At 36.0% G+C, this 25,860-nt stretch overlaps 1 protein-coding gene across 5 annotated transcripts in view; it reads right to left on the reverse strand.

The window, feature by feature from the left end:
• The window catches only part of LOC149785824 (H(+)/Cl(-) exchange transporter 7-like), a 179,956-nt gene extending 154,330 nt beyond the window's left edge, over nt 1-25,626 (reverse strand). For 4 of the 5 annotated variants that reach the window (XR_016425461.1, XR_016425460.1, XM_089979770.1 and 1 more), the window contains exon 1: nt 7,250-7,362. The gene's annotated coding sequence lies outside the window, so the exon portion shown is untranslated. Of the gene's footprint in view, nt 1-7,249; nt 7,363-25,567 lie in introns of those variants that run through there. The other variant, XM_089979769.1, reaches the window with a different exon arrangement.
• Between the last annotated feature and the right edge of the window lie 234 nt (nt 25,627-25,860).

Consider the following 25,860-nt stretch of genomic DNA (forward strand, 5'->3'; position numbering starts at 1 on the left):
AGCCGTACAGTGTAAGTGTAACTATCAAGAACTATCAGGAATTATTTTAATGATCTAAATGCAAAAGATACATGCAAAAATGGCATGTCAATCATTTCCGTTTTTATTTTGGAATTAACATCACAACACAATTTTTTGGCCCGTGATTTAGAGTTGTTACATTTTCCATATCGATTGTTCAAAAAAAAAAAAAACAATAAGAAGAAAAAAGTACACGCACTTTTCCTTTTATGACAGCTTTATATTATCGTTTTATGCACAAATTAATAACATAATTATTCCAACCTCAGATATATAAAATAAAAAGAGAAACAAAGAAACACACTAATTAGAGCCGCGAAGCAGCAGAGAGAGCGAACAGACCACTTTAAAGAGCAGTCCATTTTTAAAAATAAAGCTACCTACGAAAATGAAAATAGAAGCGTCAATAACGCTAAACAGAGACCTCTAAGGAAAGGGTGAACAGACCAAAATTTCAGACCGAAATAAAGCTTCATACAGAGGGTGAAAAAATACAAGTCACTGAGAGTTCTAACCGGGTTATTTTTTTTGTGTGTGTGTCAAATATTTTTACCTGGGTTGTAACCGAGTGTGTAAAAAAAAACGTAGTAGCGGTCAGATGGCTTAATTAATTAATTATTATATCACTAATAACGCTAAAGATGGAATCTCGCACAACTAAACTAGCTCGACAGCAATTAGATGAATTAAAAAATATCTCCCCATTCGTGATTCTGTCAAGCAAAAATTACAAGAGCGTCAGGAGTCTCAGGTGGAATTTACAGAAGGTGCAGAACAGTTATTTAAACCGGTTACGAAAGCTACCGATGGTCTTCTTCCCACATTAGAGCAAACCGCAGTAGCGACTGGAGAAATAGCAGAAAGAACTTTTTAAAAAAAGAAGATTCTAAGAGAACTTCCAGGTGAAATAGCTGCCACTCAACCACAAACACAAGAAATACTTGATAATATTGACCAGCTTCGTTCTGAAGTAGCTGATGCAAGAGATCTTATACAAGGACTAGAACCAGAACCAGCAACAGCAAGAGAGAACAAACGTGAATGATGCATTTACAGTAGAGAGTATTGCCTTCATAAAAGAAACTGACAGTCTGAGAGAATTACCTGAGTATGCTGTTGATACCACGGAGTTGATAAGAAAAATGGTACAAATGGATAGATCGCATAAACTACGGAGTTGATAAGGCCAGAAATAATGATACCAAATATATTGCATTTACCAATGGAATAGATAACTATCTTGCACGGTTACAACAACCACAGCCAGTATTACAACAACCAGGCAAAAGATCAGGAAAAGATCTTGCCACTGGCAGTGTAAAAAAAAAAAAACCTTCCGTTGAAAGGTAAACTTTGCCTCAATAATGTCCTTGCTGATGTTGATCGACTTTGGATTCTGATTGGCTTAAGACGAGCCGGCTGTAATTTCCCAGAAATTATTAATGAAGCAGCTGATATTTGTCAGAGATTATTTACCGGCGGTATCGTTGACATTAATTTTTCTGGTCCCTTATTGATGAAATCGTTGCTGGTTATTGCCGCAATGATTGAGGGAATGCAGATAGACCAGTGACAAGAAAATAAGATCATCATACATAATGCTGAACGTAGACCTGTAAAGGTCAGGGTGATACATTCGCGATTACCTACATATAAAGCGATCCACGGTGATGGACTCAGTGATGTTTTTCAGGGTCCATTAAGAAGGATAGCCCCAAAAGCAATACCGATTCCAAATCAACTGGGGATGAAAGCTACTGACGTTGTTCGTGATAAAGGTATTGATGCTGCTGGTGATGTTGCTAGTAAAGTATTCTTAGCAATCGAGGATAGAATAGATCTATTAATACGCAGAACACCACCAGTAAAACCTTAACCAGTAAAATTGTGCAGCACCGAAATCATGCCTGCAAATGTTAGTAAAATAAAAAAAATCAAGCTGCAAATAGAAAACTAGCAGAGTTTGTTGGTGTACATCTGTCACAAAAAGAAAAAATGTAACTGCAAGTCTAATAGCAGGAAATGGTCTTCGTGTTAGACGATAACAAGTATAATACAAAATTTAAGCGTGTATCTGATCCCGCATTCGAATTTCTCCACTCGGAAATTAAACATCTTGCGTCGAAATATACCAATGATGTCGAACGTTTGCTCAGTAATTGTTTTACCATTCCGTCAGTTGCTGCTCACTTTGCTCAGGAGAAAAATTCATGGAAACCGACAAGATCGGAATATCTTGTCGATGTGCAGCTAAGCTGCTGCGAATACGGACACGGCTGGTTGTGTGATACTATATAAGCTGATAAGGATGTTATCTTGGTTGATATACTTGCATGCTATCCTGGAAGTGTTCTTGGAATGCGAGAGTGTTCTGCATATTTTAAGAGATTTGGACATGAGTTGCGATTAGTGGACATTTACCAGATTTGATTTAACAAGATATGCATGTATTAAATCGTTTTCGTTTACGGAAAATCTCCATCCGATTGTTTATGTTTGGTTTGGTCGTCATTTTTCAGAGAAATGTTGCGCTGTAATAATGCTGTTCCGATATATCCTTGATGCTGAAATTTTAAAATCACTGACGCTAAGTGATGCAATAATTTCATATCGTCCACATCTTATCGTAACGGGTGTGGTGGTTCTAGAAAAAAAAAAAACTGGTGCGATTGAATTATTTCGGAATTTTGTTATGGTTGTTTTGACACCTACACATAGACTCGCCAGAGAGATGAGCGAGCGTGGTGTGAAATCTCATACTTATCACAGCTACTTTAGACGGAAAGGAGATGCATGGACTCCTGAACGAATGGACAAAAAATTCTTTCATAAAATTATTATTTGGGATGAAATATGCACAGCGTCTTTAGAAACTAATAACAACGTTTCTTGATTAGTTGTTGACGAGAATACATTTGCTATAACGATTCATTCATCACAGGGATAACCTAATGAAGATACAAAATTGGGATTGTCGATGATCCTATTGAATGGTCAAACTGAGTTTATTTGGCAGTGTCTCGAGTCAGAAGAATATCTCAGCTGCGGAGGGTTATCATTGACTGCGCAATGACTCAGCAACAGCGATGATATAGTAAGGAACAAATTAGTTAGTTATCAGCAGTGTGACAAAAAACGTAAGCGCGACTTTGATCTCGATGCTGAATTTATAATGACACTGAAACAACAAAGATAACGAATAAGACAAACAAATAGCATAATTTTAGATATGGTATATTGCAACAAACGAATTTATTGTCGCATGGCATTTACACGATCCTGTGTCTAAACCTATATCTAATATTTATTTTCTTTAATCAGCTCGCTATTTTCAAAATGGTTTTCAAAATCGTATACGCCGCAAATCAACTGTTTGATTAATAATAAGTTGATATCTTTAAATGCCCCCATTTTTTGTACATGTCTTTGATTATGTTCAAATTTTGTATTAATAAGAGTTATATTATAATTTTATTATTGATTATGTGATGCAGTGTTAATAAACATCCAGAAATTAAAACATGGAAAGCTCCAGGATCGGATAGATTTACCTCAGAATTTTACAAAACTTTTAGTAGGATATTATTGCCAATACTGGAATCTCTCTATAACAATAAAACATTAAAAGGGAAAAGAGGGAGGGAATAATAACTGCATTATATAAGGTAAAGGGGTAGCAAAGAGATCTTGAAAACTGGAGAACGATCTAACTTTAAAACACGGATTATAAATTACTGAGTCACATTTTGGCGGGAAGGGTAAAAAACTGTATGGGGCAACTAATAACTATAAACCAGAGTTGTGGGTAAAAAGGAAAAGATCTCCAAAATATCGTCTTAAGCATACAATCTATTATTGAGTATCCAGATATTAAGGGAGATAAAGGGGCACTAATACTTTTCTTAACCAAGAAAAGACATTTGATGAGTGGGAATTTAACTTTGTAGGAAGGAGTTTAGAAAAATTTGGTTCGGATACGGCTTTATGAATTTGATAGGAATCTTTTATAGGAATATTTCGTCGAAAGGTACAGGTAAATGGAGCTTTAACTCATGAATTTATTATTGCTATGTTGGTCAGACAAGGATGTCCGCTGTTGGCTCTGTTATATGTAATAGCGTTAGAGGTACTATGTAAAAAGATAAATAGTAATACGATGATAAATGGTGTTAAGATACCCAGCTTGAAAGAAGTAAAGATATTGCAGCATGCAGATAACTGCTATAACTTTATAACTGACCATCTGTCGTTTATACATCTAGAAGACGAATTTAATAATTTTGGTATATCATCGGGATCTAGAATTAACCATGATAAAACTAAGATCTTACTTATAGGAAACGGGCGGGGAAATCACACTGGTTTCAGCATCATCTGATTAAGGGACAGAATACAAGCATTGAGAAAGATATTTGGGAAAAACGCCAAAATAGGAAACCATAGGAACATAGTAGAGTCAGTAGAAACAAATATACGGATTTGGAATTTAACATCATTCGATATGACATAATGGAAAGATTGCAGGTCGCTAAGACCTACATATACAGTAATATCTACCATATTTTAAGAACAACAGTTTTGACAATGAGCAATTAGAAACGTTAACAAAAAATTATACACTTTGTGTAGAAGGGAAAACTACATTATTTACCAAGAGAATACCTGTAGAAGAGTAAACAGGAGGGGGGAGGGAAATCAATCTCCCCTTACTAAAACATCGGGAAAAAAGCAGTTGATTGTCTATTTCGCGACGGATTTTCAGTGCACCTTGTACAAACAACAACATTGAGTCAATGCATCATAAGTTAAAGGCGGCTGTTAATAGGGACAGAAACAAGTTCCCAGAACTTATTGAAGAGATTGGAAATATAATGAGAAATCAAATTCCGATGATTTATTTTTAGCAAAGGAGATAGGCGTTTATCGCCATCAATGGAGCGACATGCCATTCCACAAATAGTATGGTATGTTATGCCTCGAAAGGACAAAGACATGTACACAAATTTATGATGGCAAAACCACCACCAACAATAAAATCCAAATTCATCAGTGCCATAAACCTATATTTAAAGTGTTAAAATGCTTTCGAAAATGTTCGAAACAAGCCTTGACAACGGAAACGGTCAACATCAGAAAGGACTAAAAATATTATCAATGACAAATTGTAGAATTAATGTTCTTACATATTTATACGTTTTTTTTCTTCTCCATCAAATATACATCTTTTTCACTTAAAGTGTTCATTTATAACTTGTTACTTTAGAATTAATTTGCATTACTTTATAAATACCTGTTTCATTTAAATCAGCAGACTTACGAAAACATAGGCGTTTAATTGAACATGACATTTGTATTCTAAAAGAGTAAATCGAAATTTTTCCATACCAAATTCAGAATTCGCAAATGTAGGCCGTAGATGGCTGATACTGAACGTGGTTAATCACTATGTTTTCCAAAACAACAAGACCTAGCACCCTATGGATGTGCAATATATTGCGCATTTCCGTTACGATTCCCATTCAGAGTCTTTTTTCACCATGTCGTCCAACTTACAGAAGACATTGAACATAGTAAATAGCACAAATACACATTCATAATACACAGCAACATTTAATATTACGTTTTAATTTTAGGAATGTTATACTGCGCACAAGTATTTTTTAACGTTTTACTCAAGCATCGTTGTCAAGTTGAACTTGAAGCATGTGCTAATATTGCAGACACCTAACTAAGAGACTATATTAATGCAGATCATGAAACTTAATGATGGACAAGAGAAAAACTTTCATGTCAGTATGAATTTGCTATGTTAATGCTGATTGTTGTGTAAGTTGTAAACTAAATTATTTTTGCACTGTGACAAAGTTATATTCTTCATGTAAACTTTTATCGTGAAATGTTTGCGTCGAGTTGCAAATTGTCTTTTCGTTAGAAAGCAACATCGTTCATAAAGAAGATACATTTTGCACGAAAAATGCACCTTTTTGTTCAAAATTGCTTGGACGTGTACCGACAATTTTTCGTGAAAAAAATGAAATTCATCCTGGAATTCACTTTTTAAAATTTGCGTCGACTTGTACATGAACATTTTAGTGTACTTTTTCACGAAGATAAATCACTTTGTCATGACAACGTTTAACTCCGTATTTGCCATGTAACAAATAATTCTTCATGAAGATATTAGTTCTTTCACGTAGAAAGTAATTTATCTTGACACTTCTACAATGTATATCTTTTGACAGTTTTATTTTCAATAAAAAATTAGTCCTCATACAAATTGTATAGTTAGTCGATCATTTCATTAAATGCGCAAACACCTTAAGAGAACTGACTGAGAAGACAAGGAGATGATTACAATAATCAGGTAAGTCAAACAAAGCTGTCTGGATCTAACACCTAAAACCCTGTAGAATAACAGGGTTATTCCTATAACCTCTACGAACACCACGAATTAATTATAGAGAATTATAAATATACACCAGACAGAACGTAAAGTGCTATCCCTGGATTCCTATGATAGTCGGCAGAATTTAATGCAAATAATACTATCACACAGGTTAGATAATTTTTAATTCGTACTCTACGGAGATTCGAACCCATGTCCGCGGGTAAACGACACCCATCGCCTTGCCTGCACACACGAGCCCATATTCACTCACGACTAAGCACTCATCACCAAACAATGATGTTACTCAGTCGCTGTTATACGTACTCGTGTGTAGCAGACACTCGCATGACGACTTAATAATTAATTCTCATGTATCTACACAGTCATTCCGGATTCCTATGAAAGAAATCAAGGTATAGAGAATTAATTATAGAGAATTATAAATATACACCAGACAGAACGGAAAGTGCTATCCCTGAATTCCTATAGAAGAATGATTGATAATAGTAGGCAGAATTACTATTTTAATACAAATGATGCTATCATACAGGTTAGAGAATTTTGAATTCATAATCGTAAAAGGAGATGGGTGCCGTTTACCCATGGACCTGGATTCGACTCTCCGTAGAGTACGAATTAAAAATTCTCTTTCCTGTATGATATCATTATTTATATTATATATAGAGAGAGTCAGGTAACATTCATAGTACCTTTACAGATCATTGCAGATATTTTTATCGAAAAATTTTTTTTTTGTTGAAAATAATATGCTGAATGATGTTATTCCCTTCACGAAGAAAAAAAAAATATTTCTGAAAATATGCGATTTCGAAGACTCACCATAATAAGGTTCTTCAGGAAAATCCTTCATGTTTTATACGTTCGGCCATGATGCGGTACAGTACACGGCACGTCTTGAAAGGTGTGACAGCCAATAACACACTGACTGTTTTGCTGTTAAATCTACCGATTGACACCTGTGTGGTCATTTTTAACTATTGAAGTATTGGACAAAAACTGTAACAGCGCCTACAATAATTCTTGAAACTTTATACAGGAGTATGTCCAAGAATAACTTAAACGCAGAGTCGGGTCATAACTGCCTAGGCATTGAAAATATGGAGATAATTTTAATTTTATGCGTTTGCAAAGGAAAACAATCACGGTTTTTAGGAATATGGATTAGCGTGGTTTAAGTGTCCTACACCAGAAAAACACTCAGAAGTTTAGATCGCGCTGAGGCAAAGAGAATCGAGTGCCTTGCCCCACTGTAGCCTATACTGGTTAATTTTGAGGTGGGAATCGAATCTGCATAACTCTGGATTCGAGTTCAACGCCTTAATCATTATGAGAAATATAATTAAACAAATCGGCATATATTTAGGGACAGTAATGAGAAAGGAAATTCAACAGTTAAGGAGAAATATTCATTAGATCAAAGAATAAAACAACTTTTTAATAAATAATGGCATTGCCACTGTGATAGGTATAGAAATAACATTATCTTCTCTGCCTATAGTAAATATGATTAAATGTTTTGAAACTGGTTGTGGAAGAATATACAGAGGCATTAATGGGGCCAATAGTTTATTTAAAAAGCTAGTAAAGGTAAAACATAGCCAATTATTTGCAATTGATGTAGGTAGCCTTTCTCGATGGTATGCGTCATGTGATATGTTCGAGCTATGCTGGTCCAGGAGGTCTTTTGTCTTAGAGAGTAGTGTTTGTATATAATAAATAATGTAAAAAATATAAATACTTAAAAAAGACGTTAGACTTTTAATTCTTTTCTATTTTTTGGTGCGACTTCTTGGGATAGGTAAGACTTACTCGTCGCTATATAGCCAGGATTGTGCTGATGTGCCACTTAATGTCTGAGTCACAGTGGAAGCTATTATTTCAATAAGTAAACTACAACAGCTCCTTTAACCATTGGGGCAACGGCTTCAGCCACTGGATACACTGCCTCAGCCACTGGATACACTGCCTCAGCCACTGGATGCACTGCCTCAGCCAGTGGATACACTGCCTCAGCCACTGGATGCACTGCCTCAGCCAGTGGATACACTGCCTCAGCCACTGGATGCACTGCCTCAGCCAGTGGATACACTGCCTCAACCACTTGGTAGACTGCCTCAACCACTGGAGCGACATCTTTAGCTATTATAAGCAAAATGAATTTTTTTTTATATTTTTATGATCATACTTGTTTGCAATTCTTCTCGAAGTGGCTTAGCAGTCAACATGGCGAAAGCTGCGTGGCGAATCATCCCATCAGGTCAGCTCGGGTCAGCTATGCTAGCGTGTCCCTGAGCAGATCGCTTTACTTAATTGCCTCTGCACTACAATATCTCCATGTATTGCCGTCAAACACGAAACGAAAAGAAACCAAAACCAAACTTCTTTTTCCGTGTTTTCTGCCGTTTTTAAATGTAACTTTCTCTGCACTTCATGTATATTGGGTGTAACCACACTACCATCACCATTAAATTAATTTTTTTCTTCTCTATATTTCTTTATTATATTCATATTGTTTATCTTATATATTTTCTTTGTCTTGCTGTCGCTGATTGCTGATTATCAGACTTTGTAATTATATTCTTTACTTCGGTACTGACATCAGCGTTTAATCCTGGTTTCAAGAGGTCATTGAATCTTTTAAGTTGTTTAATCCGACGATATTATCCGTTTTCATTACGTTGTCATTTAATAATAAAAATACAAACAGCGTAGTGTTGTATCGCCATACTCTGATCTAACTGCACTCCGTCGGAGAATCTGACAAGTAAGATTTTGTTTTTTACACATTTAATTCAGTATGAAACCTTCTAGTTCTATAGACTGACTTCCTCCTTCACTATGAATGAATGAATGAACGAATGAATGAATGAATGAACTTAAATTTATAACGTGTGTGGGCATTCGGCCATGTTTGTCGCGGGAATGTACGAATAGACTACTGTTTAATTACTCGTCATGTTCTGGTGACCTGCAATCGCTAATTTTATAAGCTAGTTAGATGAAGTCCTTATACCTTCGTGTGTGTGTGTGTGATTTTGATTTTTAATGTACCTTTAACTTTTTTTGAACCATATCGCTACGATGTCTGCAGTGTGACAGTTTATAGTGATGTCTAGCACTGGCGATCATGCCGCATACACGTAGCATCATGTCCCACTCTTATGTCACTTGTTTAGGCTCGAATAAACAGCAACACAAGAAAGAGTGAAAACATCAAGCTTTGAAAAATACATAAATTTATTTCCCTGAAAAAATTCAGTAAAAATGAAAAAGGAGGAGAACTTACGGTTTCAAGATTCAAATCCAAAAATAATCCAAGAATAATCCAAAAATAATCCAAGAATAATCCACGAATTAATATGAAAAAGTCCTAGTAATAAATGTTCTAATAATTTCAAGTTCGAATCCTGATGGAAAATCCAAGATGGATGAAGATGACGTATGATGTAGTCAGTACTCTGTTTATCTACATTTCCTTGTAGAAATACAAATAATGACACTCCTGTGTTGGAAATCCAAATTAAATTTGTAAGCAATGTCTGAGCACTCCTCAAAATATTTCCAAAGAAAAAATAACTAATCCTTTTGAAATCCAACTGATCTTAAGAAAATTTTAACTCAAAGTATGGCTACAACAAAATAACTTAACATCAGTGTAAAAAGCCCCAAACTGAGAAATCTCTCTCTACGTACCTCTTTTAAAACTAACAAATGCACAAATGCGCAGTAATGGTAAAACCGGATTTGCGAAGCACAGTCACGTGACCGTGTTTACATAAAATAAAATATTACGTACACAGAAGATGACCTTGATTAGGCCAATGATTTTACTTCGAAAATAAAAAAAAATAATATTGTTTACATCTTAAAGACAATCTCACATCATGACATTGGTAACAACCAATCATTTTAAAATAAAAAGGAACTTGTTTACGAAGGTTGCTACAAATTCTGAAACAATTTCGGGATTTCGATCAACACCTGGTGTTTACAAAAAGAATGATTCAGGTGAACCGATTTTCTGGAAAAAAATATCATCTCCAGTGAACAAATTTACATTATAATAGCATATAATAGAAAAAAAAATTAAACTGACAAACAAATAAATTAAAATAAATATGAATTAAATCAGATATACGTAACACACACCCATTCACATTATCCTGACACCAGGTCGACCAGTCCTTACACTAACAACTTAATGCTGAGCACTTAGTGAGGTAGCTGTTAGTACCATTTTTAAAAGTCTTTACTATGACTAGACCGGAGTTAGAACTCGTGGCTTCCGGTATCCGAGGCGGATGCTATACCTTCGTGTTTGACAGACTGAGGAGTATGGCTGAAGAGTATCAATGTGACCAAACGATTCGATTCACTTTCAAATTTCTGAAAGATGCATTTGTATTGGCTAATTCAAAGGTCACAAAACATGACCTCTAAGCGACCGCTGTCAGATCTTAACTTTGGACAGTGGAGATCTTAATTAGTCAGTTCGAGGATTCCGCTTCGATGTCTCTAGATGGCTCGAAGTGGTCCAGGGTCGATATTTTGATTGAAGTTGCCAAAGGTAACTTGTGTCGTCTTGCACCTTATGACTGCTCTGTTAGAATGCTTAATCTAGGTTAGGAAAAATAGAAGATTTTTTTTTAATATGGTTTAATCCAAGGAGCATATTATTAGATCTCTTCTGAATTTATAATGCATATGCACCTCTATTTTATTATTACTTTGCTCTTGTTTTTTTCCAATCACCCCCTGCACTATGGTTGACCATGCCTTATAGATGATCATAACGGATCACAGAGAAAGCATTCTGTGAAGAACGAGGCTTTTAACTATACTTTTCGGAGAAAACATTCCCTGATGACAAACAAAAACGCAAAAAAACTAAATTCTGTAGCAAAATGGTATGGTCACGTGTCCGCTCTCCACTCACACTCCTTAGTAAGACCCAAAGTTTATTAGAATGTCCAGAAAGGTTATATTAAGACAGACGTTACTTGTAAAATATTTCCTTATATGCTAATTAATTCCAAATTACAATGTAACTACCTAATTCTGTTTTAAGTACTTTACAACTACTAAAAGAGCTACAGATTTCACAACAAATGGTCACATAAATGAATAAATGGTTAGCTATAAGGGAAACATTCGATACGTGATTTATTGTAAATCAATAAATATACTTTCCAGTCAATAATGACTTCTTTGTTTCTATTGCTTAATGGTCTGATTATTAAATATCCGACTGGGGCAAGAGCGACTGTAGATGACACCATATTCAGCAATGAATCACAACCAATACTATTAATAGTAAATACAGCTGTACCCAGCTATCATAGCCCCACAAAAAAGATATTTCATTTATCAAAATGTTTTAGAAAAGTTGTATACAATTATTTCTCTTCATCTAAGACATAAATAACTACACTTCCACCAGAAATGATTAAATTTGGCACTGTAATAGTAGTATCATTTCCCTCTTAAGTCTGTTATGTATCGTTGAAATCTTATCATTATGTTTTCAGCACTATCATAACTCTGTTCAGCAAGTTCCCAAATGTGTAAGTGTAAGTTCCCAATTAACTTTTATTTGTATGGTTGAAACTGATTGTTTCCTGTTTATTCTATTTTTTATTTGTATAGCTAAAATGCAGTTTTGTATCATTTCTTATACTTCAGCTAAGTCTTGCTATTCCTTCTTTAGTTATACTGTTGCCTTCAGGTAAAAGAACTATGCCAAACATTTACATCGTCTCTTGTTTTTCTTTTATTGTAACGCACGCAAGATTATTTAATCTAAAAATACGAAACAAAACCATAAAGTTCCATGTTGACTGTTTTGATGTGATTTTTATTTTTCTGTCAAGTCGGATGAAATGTCAACCCAGTTAATTTCATTGTGATATACATATGTCGCGTTTTCTTTTCTCCTCTAGATATCTCGTTATGCCATGGTGGATGCCATGGTGGATAGTTAGAGTTGTTACAGACTATGTTACATTGTTTTAAGTCAAGTTTATTGATGTCAGAGATAAGAGCGTGCTAACCTTACCATCATGTTATGTATTTAGAAATAAATTAAAATTCTTGTAAAGATTTTTAACTAAGTTACATTTTACATTGTAAAATTTCAGTAGAAAAGCCAACAAACCAGTTGTTGATTGATGAGAGATTCACCACTATCAAATCTCATTACACACTGTTAAGAGATTCATCAGTGTCAAATCTCACTAGAAACTGTTAAGAGAGTCATCACTGTCAAATCTCAATTCACACTGTTAAGAGATTCATCACTGTCAAATCTCATTACATACTGTTAAGAGATTCGTTGTTGTCAAATAATAGAATGTGCAATTATCAATATTTTTAACAGTTGTGTGTGAAATACCAATATTTTGTTACAATATTTGGCTTTAATCCATCCATATATTGGATAACTTCTACCCATATATCAACTTAGTTTGGTTTAGATTGTGCCATTTATTTGTGATACATTTAATGGGTTTCTTCCGTTGCTACCATGGTACCATGGTACAAATTTTGTCAAGGAGAAATTCATAGTTGATGAAATGGGCGCGACACATTTTTTGCATACAGTTCGCCTGAAGTTAAAACGAAGATTTCTTCAAGTCAATTATCTTTTCTTATTTGCAACTATAAACTCTATACTTCAGTTCTAAACCAATGAAATGTCAGACATATTGAACAGAAAATGATATGACACGAATCATTTCATCGCGAATATCTGCGTGAGACACATTTGTTCGACTTCGTAATCGCGTTCCATTTATTCCGCGAAAAAATTATCTATCCATTTTGGTGTTATTATGTTTGTTACTCGCATTGCATACCCACTGTGTTATGCATAAACAATGGGCCAAGTAATGTCCCAGTCTACAGTATATATTAGAGGAGGTACGACTAATTATTTTGTACTCCTGTATACCGCGGTATTCTGAACATACCGCGAAACTACGTTACACTGCAATTATATTAGGGAGTTACAATTTAATGTTATCTCTATCAATAGCTAAAAATATCTTGTTCTGATTAAAGAAAATAACGTTATATTAAAACCATTACATTATTCAAAACAAATTATTTATCTTGAGATAAAATAAAATGTCTCAGCTCAAAAGAAAATCACAGCATACCCCACCCACCCGAAATTTATTCATGGTTAGTACCTTATAGATGAATTTGATACTTGTGTTGGTATTGGTGTGAGCTACTCTGGGGACAATGGGGGTTACCATTGACTACAGGAAAAATATTTGTAGGGACAAACAGGGAAGTAACATGCGCAATAGGAAAAAATGGGAACATTCTTATAGTGGCTAACCTCGGTGGGGAGTGACTTAGTAAAGTGATCAAGTTTACCTCAATACGCGCTGCTATATATAAGAATGGGAAATTCTGTGTTAAATGTGTCCATAGGATTTATGGGAAGCGATACTTAGGTAGACAGAAGCGTTTATTGGGACAAAGGTGTTTACGGGGACAAACAAACATAGACAGATAAACACTTATATAACAAAATTAAAAAAATAGCAACAGTCAAAGAGTATATCTTTTCTTGGTAAGTGAGTGGCTCTCAAAAGGACCGTGTGGGTTCTTCTCTTGTGGGTACATCCTTTAGAAAAACCCTAGTATATATTTATCGCATCAACTTGTTGGGAAATCTTGTGGAAAAAACTAGTATTCTTTTATGGGCTCAACTGGTGGCAAAATCATATGGAAAACCCTAATATATATTTATATACTCAAAACGTAGCAGTGTTACTTGTGGCAGACCTCAATTGAGCCGTGACTAAATAACAGTGTTGGAGATGACCTGGATACACGCTAATATAGGTAAATATGGGGAATTCTATATTAAATGGGCCAGATAATTAATATGTGGGGGACTGTATGGTTTCAAAGAGAGTTTATAGGGTCAAAAGTGTTTATAGCGTCAAAGAAGGGTAATGGTAAAGGGTTTTAAGTTTAAATTGTCAAACTAGATACATTCACACACACGAAACAAAACGAACAACGTTTTGTATTAAATTAAGAGTTTAAGAGCAGGAGATGAAATTTCATAAAAAATACTTTTCATCAAACCTGACATAGAGCATACAAAACCCCATGCACACACTATCCAAAGAGCCTAGTGTTAGCTTAGAATCTAAGTTTTTATAGTTTAAAAGAAGGAGAAGAAAGCTTACAAAATAGTTCCCCTCACAGCACCTATAACATCCAACATACACACACTATTGATAGTGCCTTGTGTTAGCGTTGATTGTAAGAGAAGAAGATATTATCCAAAACATCACCTATGCAAGCCAACACCATACGTACATTATTTGCGTTACCTTAAAATTTAAGAGAAGGATATAAAAACCGAAAAAAAATATCCTCTCTTACACCACAAAATATACTTTCCATCACACCGTCTATACCCAGTACACACACTATCGAAAGTGACTTCTGTTAGCGTAGAGTGTAAGAGAAGCAGAAGAAATCTCACAAACATAATACCCAAAGCATAACCTATCCCAGCCACATTATCCTAAACGCATTATGTTACATTAGAGTTTAGGAGAAGGAGATGAAATCCAACAAAAGTATCATCCTTTGCACCACAACATATACTGGCTATCACACCACCTATACCATCCAACACCTCATACACACGATCAAAAACGCCTTGGGTTAGCTTAGAATGTAGAAGAATGAGACGAAAGCTAACAAACGTACTATCACACACCACTTATACCATTCAAACCATACACACACTATCCAAAACGTCTTATATTAGTTTAGAATGTAAGAGAAGAAGATGAAATCCAAACAAATACCATCCACGACACCACAAGATATACCTTCCATCACACCACCTATACCATCCAACACCCAATACACACAAACTATTCAAAACGTTTTGTGTTAGCTTAGAATATAAGAGGAGATCCCTTATACCAGAGACCTAACTATTCATCACACACACACACACACACACACACACACACACACACACACATACACACACACACACACACAAAACGCCTTGTATTAGCTTAGAATGTAGGAGAAGAAGATGAAATCTCACGAAAATACTATCGATCATACCATCTATACCATCCAACATCCCATGCACTAACTACCCAAAACTCTTCTACCGATTATACTATGGTGTGAGTACGTGCGTGTGTTAGTATTTAAGTCACATTATAACAAATCAAGACACAACAATTGCTGGTGATCAGCACATGCATGCTTAAAATGCGTATGTGAAGGAAAATATTCCTACCTTTTCCACTTTGAGTTAAAACATGACCAAGAACGATAGAGTTTACGCGGATAGTTACATCTACATCGTCATCCTAACCCAACCATTGAAGGAGACCATTTAGGGGCATGGACGGACGAGCACCCCGATAACAAGATTCTGAGTTTTGCTAGCGGCGGTCATAAAATTACGGCTACGAATACCGAGATAAACGAGGAGATTTGCACACATACCGCTCAATCAAAGGATTGATGCTCAACCATTGAACGAGTCAACTGTGGAAAGGATCAACACTTTATTACAACCACCTACGAGCCTCACAAAATTGTACGATTACCAACTCACAAAATCATCAGTCACCCTTTGTAGAAAATGTATTAAATGTATTAAATCGTGTACATGAAGCAAGTGCGACTTCCTAACCACCACAAATTACCGTACGAACACTCTGATTGCGCTCGGTGTAAAAAGGGATGACTTTTCCAAGACCGACACTTCATTTTGAGAACAAACGCTGAGCTAGAAAGATAAATCATTTCATACAGCCATAAGTGAACGATGGGTTCAAGTTCAGTGAGAAACTCGAGTGCGATGTTGTGCCGTATGTTGTACCCTGTTACATCATCAATGCAGCACGTCATGGTCACATCTCGACTACTACGACTACAGCATGCGTGTACCTTTGGCTGGACTATGGACATTCAGAACATTGCTTGGAATAACTAGTTTAGAGAAGCACATTCAGAATCTACCTCTGGAGCTGAGGGAAGGGATTTACAAAGAATTTGTTAAGATACAAGTCATACGGACGCTCAGAATCATATCTCTATTATTTAATAAGCTATTCTCCAAAGTATACAAAAACTGGTTATGGGAGGATACCTTCTCCGTCACAAATACAAATAAAGGTACTGGCCACGACCCTGCAACGAAGAGTAGAATCACCAATATCAACGTGGATATATAAACTTACTATCATGTCACCACTTTTATCATTAGCATTGGTACAGATTCCAGTGATGGTATTCGGACCTTGGAGAATTATCAAACTTTTTTTAATAACATTTGCTTCTACTGAATTTTAGATGACGTGTGGTGAGCATCTTAGTAACCACGTTTATGGGATCTAATTTGCCAGCAGATTCCTTGTGGACTATTTACAAACAGCTCCTGCAATAACATCATAATAATTAAACCTTTAAAGGTGTACAAGAAACTCATTCTGTTAAAAGCGTTGCTCATTCATATAGATATTTCCCCACCTCTGTGTGGAAACAGATTCGTGACTATTTATCGACATTGGAGGCTTTCGAAAATCTATATGTAGCATGTGACCTACACCACAACTGGAAAGATATACATGACCTGAAAAGTGTTGGCTTCAATGCTTGGACGGAGTAAGTGGCTGACTATGCCAAAGATTTGTTTTGATGATTTGAGAAAGAAAGTTGCCTTAAAACCTAAAGTGAAAATGACATTCACACGCGTGTTTGCCACAGTGAGAGACCAAATATACAAAGAGGAAAACCAAGTTCAAGACGGTACCGTCGTCGACACCGATTTGAACAAATATCCATTCTGGGAGGTAAAAATAGAGAATGTGCTTGGTATAGAGACTCAAAGAACATTACAACGTGTCCATATAAATTTTAGGACACCACACCATAACAAACAACGTTGTACAGTGACTTACTTGTATTGCATTTTAATACTTTTGATTTGCATTTTATTGATATACATGGCCGTTTCTCAGGTATGACCTTTTGCATTTAAAATTCCTCAACACTCAGTAAACGTGTATCAAAATTATAAAATGTCTTTTGTTATTCATGTTAGTTTCAGAATTCAGAAAACCTTTGCTATGGCTACGTCCTTCTCCTCTACTTCTTAGTCATTGACTAAAATTTACATCGTTCAAATTGAGAGGCACTTTATCTTCGCCATCCCTTAAACATATTGAAAGAGTGGTTCAGCCCAAACCGAATTTTTCAAAAGGGCACAAAATCCATTTGATTGATCGTACACCAAAATGCATCATGTGGTGTTACAAAGAGTGGCAGCCTCTTTCTAGAAAGTCAAGGAGAATATGTCGTCCTTGTAGAAGGCATTCCTAAACAAGACGACGGGATCGTGTCGACAAAGTTTGTTTCAGAAAAGTAAAGCCCATCGCACCATCAGTCTCGGTGCTCTCTTTACGTGGTCTTGTTTAAAAGCCCCATATATCAATCTAACGTGTAAGTGTTAGACAAACAGTTTGGAACTCCTTGGCTGATCCATGCGTACGACGATGCCACTCAGAAAACCTCAAGAGTATGTACTCGTCAATATAAAATCCGCCACAGCCAATCATTTGCGATTTCATATCCATCTGTGTCAAAAAGGAAAGCCTGTCATTCACAAGCCCACATCGGCGTGAAAAAATATGGAAACTTCTGACACTTCATTTCTGTCTCACAAATTGTCAACACGACTTCCTTTCAGTCTTAACTTCCAGCCAAAACGGTTCATGCCCTGTAAGGCATCAGTCGCGAAAAATCCACAACTGCGTGCCTATCTGTTAAATTCCAGTCTCAAAGAAGTCTCACGATGCTTTACGGCGATAGCACTCCACCAATTCTAATTTCACCGAAATTTCACAGATACAGGAAGAGTTACAAGTGTTGATGGATGCTACTAACATGTCAGAAATGGAAAAATCGCAGCTGTAAGGTCAAGTCTTACAACGTGTTCAACTTTGTCACCAGACAGCTTTCGACGAAACAGCTAAACTGACACTGAAAGATTTCAATCCTTGATGAAAAGCCAACCACCACCACCCTATCCCACCCTACCCCCAGTGACCAAGACTGACACAACTTTACGGATGATAGAAGAAGAGGACATTAAAGAAATCTTTTGAACCCCGTAGACTCCCATCCCTAGTAAGATTTCAGCGTTCTTGTTAACCTCTTTTCCCACTCCCCAACGAAAAGAATCAAAACTTGGGTTAAAAAGATGATGTCGAATCATTCTTCGACACAAGTCAAAAAGAAGGAAGGGAAACCAGACGTGAAAAAGAAAGCAGGAAAACTTAATCCCTTTTACACCAACACCACCACCCTCGGCTTCTACTCCCGTGGCACGTTGAACACGCCAAGCAGTTTCCGAATAACATGAATCCAAAGGTATCATCGGTAACCAATGGGTGACGTATTGAAGAGAGTCCTTGTTGAGAACCTTTTAAGCAGCATTCAGTATAAACCTACCCATTCTGCAGGTTGCAGAGAAGTTCCAAAATTATATCGTGCCGTCAAAACCAACTGAAAAGTGTGCGTCCACCGCAGGTACAACAATTGTTACAAGAATAAGTGACGTACACGTTGTGACTTATTAACCGATCCGAGTTGTTGCGAGCCTTAAAACTAGTTTTGAAACAAAGCGGTCGCCACCCTTTCCAAGAGCAAACAAACAAAGGCACCGAATATCTTAGCCAAGCTTTTCAAAAAGAATTGAAGAAAAGATACATCTATTTGTTCACTGTCGAGAATCCTGAAACCATCTGGTCGAAGCTTACAGTCAGCCTGTGCACCCGAAGAAGTGAACCCGACAACGATGTGACTCTGTTTCAACGCAGGCTTGGAAAGTCCCTTACTGCCTCCAAGAAACGTGAGCTGTTAAGGATGGGAGATTGGGTGTGCAATGGAAAATCCAAACGCACTTTCGACAAAGGATATTTACTGAACTGGACCACCAAATTGTTTCATGTCACCTCCCGTTTATAAATTGGAAGAAATGAACGATGACGTGTTAAAAAGGAACTTTCTACTCACTCGAGTTACAATGAGTGATCAAAAAATAGAAGACCACGTCCATAACATCTAAAACATTCTCGATCGAAGAACCCGTAACATGGGCAAACACAGAGTTGAAGAAGTGAATGTGCATTGGAAAGGAGATCTCCCTTGATTTGATTCTTGGATTGCCACTGCGCAAGTCACCGACTATAAAAAAAGTGACCATCATGCCGTTCAACACAACAGCAGCGACCGCTCCTTCTCAGAGATCTTCTCCTCAAGATCAACAAAAGCAGATCCTGTGGGAGTGGAACAAAGATTGTGTGCTCTACAACGCAGATCGTCCTTTTCCATTGCCATTTTGAGTTTGCAGCCAGGAGAAAAAACAGTTATAAACCATTTTAGAAATCAGTTGCATCGGTTCTACTCAATCATTCCCCGAAACACTCCAGTGACAACGGGAATCTTGCGGACAACGCCTGTCTCCCACAGAATATCAGCAATATCCCTCTTTTTGAACCTTGAGAAACTCCTTTGACCTCGAGTAACTCATCGGAAAGCAGAACACTCGAATTATCAATAACCAATTTTATTTCATTTTACCCAGTGATAGTTCCATGGATGTGTTTCCGAACAACACCTTGTGTTGGTTCACTTCCAAATTACCCCAGGAAATTCAATGGGATAACGAATCGCATGGGGAAATGGAAAACGTTCATATAAATCTTTCATCCCACGAAGGTCCTGAATGTCAGTATAAATCAAACTACTTTCTTCGTCGAAATCCCCAACGACCTAATGCAAGAAAACTTGGACAAAAATGATCATCTCGTGTACGAATCTAAACGACCATAACCGTCCAATCCTGAACTGAGCATCTATACCATGAAAATCCATGCAAGCTATTATTTTAGCGCTCAACATCTGGTCGAAACGATTGACACTATTTTTAAGGAACAGTTTGGCAAAGCCCATGACAAAACTAAACGAAGTGTACTGATCCAGCACCATAAAATAGCTCGCCGCATGTATGTGATTTTTGTGGGTGCGAAAACGACCTTTTGGATTGCAGAGAGGCCTTTATAATTGATTGCACGTTTCTGACTAAGACATTCCTTTTCATTCACACCACAGTAAGGACAAGGCCGAAGGAAACGTCGAAAACCCTTCAGAGCTTATCAACATGTTGCGAGAAAGACTAAAAATAGAACGTCCAGAGAATGAAAACGTCTTCGATTACTAAGAAAATGAGCACTGAGGTTCTTCTGAATATATCAATTCAGAACTTGATCTGTTTGCCATTCCGCCGACAATGATGACGATACAAGAATCTAAACGGGTAGAATTTCATCAAATCATTTCTTTGACGAGCTTAGTCCCTATCAAATTTGAAGTGAAAGGACATAACGAAGATTATTACATCGATGTGAATAGTATTACTTGTACCTGAAATTTAAAGTTCATAAAACGGACAATACCGCTTCAGGTGTCGATGCCAGAGTAGCTCCCGTCAACAATGTTATACATTCTTTGTTATCGAGGTGGATTTGTACTTGAATAACAAATGGTCTTCAGTAGCATGGATACTTACCTGTAAAATCAACCGCATAATAGCCAATGTATATGAGATACAATATTTACGATTTCTTCTTATTTGGCAGTTTTTATCGTCTTGTATTTCCTAATAAATTGCATTTTTTATCATCAGTGAAAGTAACATGTAAATTTCTGTCACTTCTGAGACATTGTAGCATAGCTTTGTGTGATATATATCAAAATAGTGTTCTTTCTATTCTCTTGTATGTTATTTTTAACACAGTTAGCTTGGACTATACGTTTATCCCGTCTAAACATTGAAAATAAATATACATTATTTATTGATACTGGAAGTGTAATGTTAACTCTTTGTTTCTTTCCCTATTCTAAAACCTGTATGTTTCAATATTTTATTGCTCCCTTCTCTAAACTCTGTAGAATTCGATATAATATAGATCCTTTCTCTAAAATCTATTGAAGTCACTATAACAAGAGACTTAACCCCACGCAGACAGAAGTGAGATGGCAGTGATCGATAAAGGCGAGCGCTTTGGACTACTCGGCCACTCGGCCACTCGGGGCTTCCAGTCCCTGTTGGAACATTGCATTATAAACTGCATGAAGGAAAACTAAGAAAAAGACAAACCAGGAAGAGCAAATTAGCTTTTACATCCATATAAACTATAGCCACACACTGGCAAGTCATGAAATAAGAAATAAATAAAAGTTGTAATGCGATATAATTACTCAAATTACGTTGCATCTAAGAACTTGTATAACAACAGAATATGAACTTAAATAAACATTTTTGCAAACCATTCTATTGTTACACAGCTGGTTACCAAAGTTGGAAAACATGGTTGGTGACTGCACATATAATTTACTTAATCGATATAAGAACACAACTCCACATAGCTTGCATTACGTACCATCAAAAGCGATATTAATTGTGACTGACATAAGGAAATCGTCCACATTAAGGGTCAGTACATGAGGATAAATACAATCTGAGATGGGCCTGTCTCCTGTTGATGCATAAAACACACCATATCAAATTTAAAACCACTGAACACAATTGAATCATTCGTTTTCAAAATGCTCATAGCTACGTATAATCACCAATTACTAAAATTGTTATACACAGTCTAAAACAACAATTTTCCTTAAAGACAGTGTTGGGTTGGGATTAACCGCGATATGTCATAATGTTCTTATTTTCTTTTCTCGCGACTGCGGAGGTTAACTGACGATTCGGTAGGACAGATACATCCCAGCTTCTTCTGACATACAGGCCACGCATCACACCTGTTATGTTCTAACCAGTTCGTTGTTTTTTTTTCTTAAAATATATGCCATCGTTTTGTGGTCAAATAGTACCATGCCTGCCTCTTGTCAGTGCACGGAATCGGACCAAGACCTCAGTGAAGTAAACCTTGCATGTAATCCCTCGCCAGACACAAGCTCAGTAGAAAGAAATAATTAAACGGAATACTGGTCAGATGGTGTACAGCAAAACGTTTACTGGAATATGATGTACAACATAACGCATACTGAAATATTGTGTTCAGCATAAAGCATACTGCAATACGGTGTAGAGACGTTATGTCTACTGCAGTATGGTGCACAAGCAATACGTATACTGCAGATTACAACTTGACTCAATTGCTGTCAAACCGCAACATAATACAGTTCGAGAAATATAAACTCCGAGTGCTTTATCCTGAATAGTCTCGAATATTAAATTTTCTGATTCCGATTCAGACTACTGTATCATTTGCAAACAGTTTATGCTCACCGTTTTATATTTATTAAAAAAAACTGCATGTGGATACATATGTTTTATTAGTGTTTACAACATCTAATAACAAAATTGTCTACGTAGTGCCAATTAAAGTTAAAGTTAGAAAAATGTTTCTGTTTTCAATCGACCTTAGTCACAAACCATACCTACCCATACACTATCACTGTAGCCCCGTTACATATGTCCACGTTTACCAATGTCCACACATATGCATTCGGATGACAATTAGTTCCAAAGTATTGTGTTTGTTTCGGACGGTGTAAAATATCTATTTGAGACTCAGCTATCCTAAATAAATGTGAATAAAGGTGTATAGCTTCACACACACACACACACACACACACACATATTTTCAATTGTCAGAATGGTAAGACATTTAAAAAATGATCTAACCTCTGTTACATATTCTACCTCAATATATAATTTCATTGTATATTCTCACCCAACCTCATATAGGAAACAGGGATATCATTTTCTACTCTGTCTTGTGTATACGTGTCTGTTTCTCTCCCTCTCTCCCTCTCACTCACACATACCACTCCGGTCGCCTAGTGGTTAGAGCGTCCGCCTCATATGCGGAAGGTCGTGGGTTCGAACCCCGACCGAGTCATAACAAAGACTTATAAAAATGGTACTAACAGCTGCCTCACTAGGCGCTCCTTTTTAAGAGGTTAGTGTTACATGCTACATGTCTGCGGCACGATGCCCCTGTGCCAGACATCACTATAAACTGCCACACTGCAGACATCGTAGCGATATGACTGCAAAATTGTTAACGCTTCGTTAAACACACACACACATACACACACCAGAATAAGCGACGAGAAAAATATTTCATTCACAAAGGATTCAAAATATTTCATAGTTGATGGGTTCGTGAAAGATGGATAAGAAATAACAGTCAAAAGGACAACTAGGCTTTAAGATTCGTATGACAGTCAATAAAATAGCTGGAAAAATGGCGTTGAGTACAACAGACGCAAGTCAATGGCATTCTAACACCATTAGCCTATGACCAATAGCATCTAATGGCTCTGTCTGTGGGCCATGAGATAAACTATACCGGAATCAAGTTAGATGGATGAAAAATTGGGATAGGTAGACCGAAAACCTGTTCAAAATACCAAATTCCAACTGACTATGTATGATAATAGCTGTATTTTAGAAGTGGTGTTTAGATTCCATTACACTACATAACTTAAATTTCCAGAAGAAAAAATATTTATCCCCTTGCAAACCAAACTCTGGACTAACTGGATGGTTAAATGGGAACCAGTCTGGAAATATATATATATATATATATATATATATATATATATATATATATATATATATATATATATATATATATATATATATATATATATATATATATATATATATATATATATATATATATATATATATATATGGGTTTGTCTGGACAGGATTGGCTGATAATGTAAGTTATTTTTAGGAAAAAATAATCTTTTGAGAGCTTATCCTAGTTGTAAGCGAAAACATAGAGATATTGTTTTATTGATTGAATTTCATTACTTTTACAGTCTTAAGTTTGGAATAATCTTTATCAGCACCTAACTCTTTTGTGCGGATTTGAAAGCACATCTTCAAACACATATAGGACCGTGGGGAGGGAGACGTTGTAATTTCTGAGCTAGCAATGTTAAAAAGCTTCTTTTCACATTTGGATTTGGCAATGGTTTGGTGTATTTAGGGCGTAAATGATGAAAATACATTTCTTAGATAGTTCAGCCAGAGATGTGAAGATATTTTTAGGAAAAAGCTGCATGATGAGATTAAGTCGATGTAAAGATTGCCTTTCTATAAGTCATTCTGAGTAGAGTTAACTTGTCAAACACACCTAGAATTGTTGAAAGGGGGGGGGGGGCGAGATTTGTCACACTATGCTTAGAGTGGGGAACTTGCCAATCAGAGGTAACACGGGAAGATTTGAAAGTATTTGCTATGAGGATAGATTGTCCAACTTGTAACGTTAACATCGAAAATGAATTCGATTTTATTACTGTTTGTCCGCTATATGGAGAAATACAAAGAAAATATTTACCCACCTTTGTATACCAAATAAATTTAACTTTAGAAAAATTTAGGTCTTCTATACAAAATGATACTAGTAAAATTCTGATGACTAATTTAGTAATTTTTACTATAAAAGCATTAAAAGTTAGAGAAACCTTTTTATGAATGACTCCTGCTACATAACCTTCTAGATCAATATATCAAAATACAAACTTGCTCTATGCAAGTTACAGGGTTCCCTTTAAATTGGTTTGTGTGATTACTGTGTAATAAATACTTGTATCTCATCCAATTCGAAAAATGCAATAAAGAATATTTTAATGTATATCGCTTCCAATCGATATGATGTTCTTTTGTTATGCACTAAAACATCTTATTCTACCGCATGATATATGGATATATATATTGGGCTAGTGGCCTGTATTACAAATAAGCATTATTATTATTATTATTATTATTATTATTGGGGCCAAATAATTATTGGGGAGTAGACCCCTCATCACCTTCTTTTTGATCATGAACTGGAAAATATTCCGATAAAAAATTTTCTTATGAAGCAAGATATGTACCGCGTACATACGTATAGACGAACAACAGAAACAAATACCTATTCTATACAAATATGAGGCAGATGGAAAACGGGAAAATAATACATAAATAAACGAAGCATAAATAAACTATATAAAGAACTAACTAAATAAGTAAAAACGACTTACTTGACAAAATAAAAAGAAGACTTACTTCGAACAGGTATCAAGGTAAATAGAGAGTGCCCATCACTTTTTTATACCGTGATTATCAAACCGGCCGCAACCGGTCAGGTGTAAAATGCAAAGTAAAGTATACTCATATCAAATTAAAAAGAGGTAACCGCAGGAAAGCAAGTAATAGAATGCAAGAGAAAATACAATTTTTTTGACATTCACTTCTTGTTTCAAAACCTCAATATAATGTATCGTTTTGGGTTTGTTTTACGGCTACAAAACAATGTTAAGTTCAGACTAAAATC

The sequence above is a fragment of the Sinohyriopsis cumingii genome, chromosome 13 (assembly GCF_028554795.1).
Source record: "Sinohyriopsis cumingii isolate HCF-2022 chromosome 13, ASM2855479v2, whole genome shotgun sequence".
In the NCBI taxonomy this organism is placed as follows: Eukaryota; Metazoa; Mollusca; class Bivalvia; order Unionida; family Unionidae; genus Sinohyriopsis; species Sinohyriopsis cumingii.